The following is a 6,247-nucleotide window of genomic DNA, read 5'->3' on the forward strand; positions in this document are numbered from 1 at the left end:
CTCTACGTAAAACACTCTCTTGACTTTTATTTTTCGAAGTGCCTAATAATTCATTAAATAAAAGAGAGTCATTAGACAATGGGCTGCGAAAATTAGAATCTTTCATTTTTTTCAAATCTAAAATAAAATTTAAATAACAACAATGAAGCAAAAAATCAACAAAAATAAATAAATTTAGACTAAAGTTAAAGTTAAGAAGTGATAAAATATTTTAAATTATGCAAGTCATCAGTATAGCATGGATTTCAGGTAAGTATTATGTTCATACTCTTCTAGAGTTTTCTTAAAGACATGAAATAAAAATGAAATGCTTTCCTTTACAATGCCTTATCAAAACGACACGGAATATGTTTTACGAAAAGCATGCTAAGTGTTCAAAGGTATATGTATGTATGGCCCTCCTTGGCAGCCCCTTTTTACGCAACCAAAGTATTAAATGTACGCATATGAATAAATGACTATACGCAGTATCTATTGTATGTATTTTCTACGAAAAGAAATGTTGAGGCCTATACCAAGTGCTTTAATCGATGCCTTAACTGACGAAAAGAAAGTGTTTTAAATGTCCCTATGAACTGATATTTTAAGGATGCCATGAACTGATGCTTTAAATGCATGGAAGATGATGTTTAAGCTCTTACTTTTAAATGATGTTTTTCCATGAATGAAATTTTAAATGAAAAGGATTGAAAAGGAAAGGACTGAATTGAAAGAAAGGACTGAATGTTTAATGTATGAAAATAAGTAATGGCCACATAAATGAATGAAAAGGGTACCAAAGGAATGGGCATGTTGCAATGTCGGGTAAGTAGTACTGGTAGTGCACCCAGTATTGTCCCTTGACTGAAAAGGGATTCCCAACCCGCGGCATGGGCGGAGTTCGGGTCTAAAGGAAGACCGCTAACCCCAACACACGAGGCGTAACAGTGTGTACTGGTCAAAGAAAATGATAAGAAAGAATGTATGAGTGCACGAACTCTTGAAGAAATGAAGGCACTGACGGGACATACGTTTTACGAAAAGAAAACCTTTTTTTAAAGAAAATACCCGCCTAGTGATATTTTCAAATGAATGCATGTATGCATGTATGTATAGTATGCATGGAATGATGAATGCCTGATTGAAAACCTATGTTATTATATTTTAACTGTATGAAGTAATGCTTACGAGTCATCGACTCATTTTAGTTTTTATGTATGCCCCTCCCCCCACAGGAACTAAATGAGCAGTACGCGTCAGGACTGACACGGCCCGAGGGGAAGATCACAGAAGTCTAGGCATGAGAGTTTTAATTGTATGAGAGGCCTTTGTATCTTAAGATTAATGTTTTCCGCTATAAACCTCTTTTATTCTCGAAGAACATTTTATATTTTATAACGTAAAGTCTTGCACCCTGGGTATGGAAGTAAAAAATTTTAAATTGAACGGTAATTCTCGTTGTCCTTTCTAAAATCATTTTTTAAAAAAGTCCCACCACAAGAACGAGTGTTAAATAGTGGTATCTGGTAATTCCCGTCTTCATTTCTAAAATCATTTTTTTTTTTAAAATCCCACCACAAGAACGGGTGTTACAAGAAATCATCTCAAGTAGCTAGAGTGCCTTTGTCCTAGGTAGGTTGATTATAGACAGCATAATAGTGGCCTATGAGACTCTACACACTATGAAGACCAGACTGAGAGGTAGAAATTGAAGTATGGCTATGAGACTTGACATGTCAAAAGCCTATGATAGAGTGGAGTGGTCTTATCTTGAAGCTATGTTGAGAAAGCTTGGCTTTGGGGAGAGATGGATAAAGATGACTATGGAGTGTGTTAGGTCAGTTTCATATGTTGTGTTAGTGATTGGGAGGCCAGGAAATTATATTATACCAACAAGAGGGTTGAGATAAGAGGATCCATTATTTCTTTACCTATTTATCTTATGTGATGAAGGACTAACCTCCCTGATTAATTTGGTTGAAAGTAGAGGTGAATTAAGAGGTGTGGCAACAACAAAGGGTGGCACAAGAATAAGTCACTTGCTGTTTGCAGAAGACTGCCTCATCTTCTATAAATCCAAGGTGTAGAATGGCTTAGAATCCTACAAATCCTTAAGTTATATGGGAAAGCATTAGGTCAACTTCTAAACAAGCAAAAGACATCTTTATTTTCTAGAACTAACTCAGGGACAATTGACAAACGTTAGATTACCCAAGTAGCTGGTTCAATTGAGAAGGGAGCTATGAAAAGTACCTAGTTTTACCTGCTATAGTAGAAAGATTGAAGTACAATACATTCAGATGCATTTAAGAGAGAATCTGGAAGAAGTTGAATAGCTAGAAGAACCATTTTTGTCTCAAGCAGGTAAGGAGGTCTTAATTTAGGCAATAATACAAGCGATTCCCTCTTATTCCATGAGTGTGTTTAAACTCCCTAAAAATCTATGCAAGGAAATCTCATCTATGGTGCAAAGGTTTCGGTGGGGACATAGATAGAGGGATAAGAAAATCCAACAGAGAAGCTGGAGCAGAATGGGGGTTTCAAAAGATAAAGGTGGTTTGGGGTTTGAAGACATGGAGTATTTCAACAAGTCAATGATAGCTAAGTAGTGTTGGAGGCACTGGAAAAATTATGAAGGGGAAGTATTTCAAAAGGGGCACAATATTCTTGATTCAAGATTAGGCCATGTGCCATCCTTGATATGGAAAAGCTTGCACAACTCTTTGGCATTGCTCAAAGCTGGTCAGAGATGAATGGTAATGGGAAGAAAATTAAAATGTGGGGGTACAAGTGGTTTCCAATCCATTTATCTCTCTGTGTTCAACCTCCAACCTAGTCTTTATCTCGAGAATCAAGAGTTAATGAACTTATTGATGAGGAGTTACACTGCTGAAAGGAAGACAAAATAACTAGGATCTTCTCAACAGAGGAGGGAGCAAATATTTATAGTATTCCTATAAGCAAGGTAGGGGCAGTTGACAAGATGATATGGAGATATTCAAAGAATGATATTCTTTTGTGAAAAGTGCCTACCATGTGGAACACAATAGGAAAGGAATTGTAAATGGAGAAACCTCTATTGGAAATATGGAAGAAAAGGGGTGGAAAAGAGGCTATGGGCTTAATTTGGGAGTCCAGGGGGTGGTGAAAAACTCTCTTTAGAAAGCATGGAACAACATACTGCCTACATGGAAAAACCTATCTTACAGAAAAGTGATTGATGATCCTCTATGCCCAATATGCTATGGATTTGTCCTGCTGCCAGTTATGTATAGGCTGCGGATACTAGTCCTCTAGAAGAGTGGGTGACAAAGGAAGATGATTTCTCATAGTTGTGGGAGAAGTTGGTTACATGGCTGCACCAAGATGATCTAGAATGGATAACAATGACAATGAAAAGGCTATGGATAAGGAGAAATGGATTGGTCTTCGAAGATACGTTTGTAGGTACTCAAGAGGTGGTACAAGCATCAAGAATAGCCTAGGAAAATATCATGAAGGGCAACAATTACACAAGATAGAGCAGAACACAAGTGGAAATAGAGGTAGAGATGTAAGAAGGAGAACGCCTAATGCCAATTGTGTCAAGGTAAATTGGGATGTTGCTATAGAGAAGGATACAAACAAAATAGAAATTAGAGTGGTAATTCGAGATTCAGATGGGGATTTACTTCTTTCACTGTGTGCTAATAGAAAATTCTGTAGCAACCAAGCCATTGCTGAATGCACTGCTCTCTGGAGGGCCATGGAAGTATTCCCGGATATGGGGTTCTCAACTGCCATATTTGAAAGGGACGCCCAAACCATAATCAATGGTATCAATAAAAAATGCAAAAAACTGGACTAGTTATGGCCAAGTTATTTCTGATGATGTTTTATGAAGAGGTGGCCCTGTCGGAAGCTTCATTAATTCATTCATCGAGAAGGTAATACCATAGCTCAGTAGCTAGGGAAGATGGGACTTACTGTGGAAGATGAGCAAATATGGATTGAGGATGGACCTATTTCTATTTTCAGTAGCGTATTGAAGGAAAAACATTGTCCTGATTGATTTTGATGAAATGAAACATGTTTTTTGTTTTTTTTTTTAAAAACCTACCTTTTCCTTTCGAAAAACGTGAATTTCAATTTTTTTTTAATCAATCCTATATATCCTTAAAGGATGATTTGGCAAAATATGAATGCTATTTGATCATAAAATTGTAGTTATGATTTTAAGAAACCCATTGTGATGTTATTCTATGAAATCTCAAGAACTTCGATATGATTATTCTAGATATTATATTTTACAATTTGAGCTTTTACTTTCGCTTTCCTTAAAAAAAAACAATTAAGAATATCGTGCAGTCACATTTTCAACCAATTCACCTATTATTTTTGCATTTGTGTCTAACTTGTACCACTAAACAATACTCGCAAAGTAATGAAAAAGTAATAGTAATGAAAAAGTGTTGAGAAGAGTTGTGAATAATAGTAAAAAAGTAATAATAGAATATTGCATAGTAGTGAAAAATAATGAATAGTAATAAAAAGTAGGTAAAAAATAATAATAAAGTAATGAATAGTAGTGGAATATTCTGAAAATACTTGAGGTACTCTTGCTATGTTTGCATTGAATTACCCAGACGTACAAGGGGATTTGAATGAAGTTTGGGTTGAGGAGGTGTCTAGGGAAGTGATTAATGAGAGTAGGGCTGCAACCCGACCAACCCGATGTGTGTTTGGGCCCGAACCGACCCGACCCGGCTCCAAGACAAATCAAATCGGGCTGGACCGACCCGACCCGAGATTGGAAGCACGCGAAGGATAAATTACAAATACCCTTGCCCTTGACCTCGATGACGACGAGTCACTTGCTGTTCCCTCGCCTGCCGGTTGAGATGAGGTGCGCTCTCCATCATTATTAGTCGCCACCTTCGGTGACTTCATCGACCATGCTCTTGTAAAAAATGCCCACTGCTCCGATTTACTCATCTGGTCCGATTTCTCCATCCTCTTGTGACTCTTCCCTCTGCTACTCCCTTCCCCGCCTGCTCTGTATCCCGCCTCGAACTCCCTTCCCTCGGCAAGAGCACCATACTCGTGGCCTGGTTCAGTTTCGGGTTCATTATCTGTTTCCTCACCTCCAGCGGCAACCTCAACGTGAATCGTTCCGTGTTATAACTTCTCTCCCGGTTGGATCAACGAGTGACCCGTCGAGTGTGAACGTGGAAACGGGAACATTCGGGTGGACCAACGGCTCGACCTTGACCCCCGAATCCGAATCCGATTCCGATTCAGCGTTTGCTTTACGCCTACAACCACCGTTTCTTCAGGTACTCTTTGTGCTCATTCTGTTTCTGCATTTGATGATTCGACGGCGAAAGATTTTGGTCTCTCATACGCATTCAGAACCACCCACAAACCCCATCCATATTCAAAGAAGAATAAAACAGAGAGAAGCTTTTCATTTAAGCAGAGTGAGAACGGTGTAGACGGTTTCAGCGGGTTCGACCAGCAAGTTACTTCAACCCGTTTTCTCGGGTCGGGTCGAGTCGGATCTCACGGACGGACCGGGTCTGAACCTTTTCTGCACAGCCCTAAATGAGAGTGCTTCTGGGAACATCATGGGAAGCGCCCCATTTGACTACAATATGTACAATAAAGTTGGCACTTCTATGAATGTATGTTTTAATGGTCATGATGGCATCTAACGAGTCATTTCTGAGTAATAGTTTGTTCGCGCATAATAATTTCCTTGCTCCTTTAGTCTCATGAGTGCCGCCTTAACTTCTCCAGTAGTTGGGGGGGTCATGTTTCTCATCATGGCATACTACTACTAATATTTGATAATCCGGCTGAACTAGTACATGAAAGTTAAGCTTCATGCAATCTCACAATGGGAGTGACCATGCTTCTTTCCTCTTTCTTGAGGGCCATGGTTCTCATGCATCCTTATGCTCTCAGTATGTTTTCTTTAGAAAACTGAACTAGGCTAGCGTCTTTGGTATTTCTTGGTAGTTAGTTGTCTTGTTCCTTAAGGTGTCACGTCATACCCAAAGCAATAACTACAAATAATAGAAACTTTTTAGTGTTAGCACGAAACAAAATACACACAACAGAAGGATTACCTCAAGCTTAATCTTTGTAATTGTTCTGCAAGTGAATCCAATTTACCAATCTCCGATCGGACTGAGTTTGTATCCACATGATGGTTGAGTATTCTATGTAGATGGCCTAGAGCCACACTCAAAATAGAATCGATGTGAGACCCCAAAAATTTAATATT

The sequence above is a fragment of the Juglans regia genome, chromosome 2, assembly GCF_001411555.2.
Source record: "Juglans regia cultivar Chandler chromosome 2, Walnut 2.0, whole genome shotgun sequence".
Taxonomy (NCBI): Eukaryota; Viridiplantae; Streptophyta; class Magnoliopsida; order Fagales; family Juglandaceae; genus Juglans; species Juglans regia.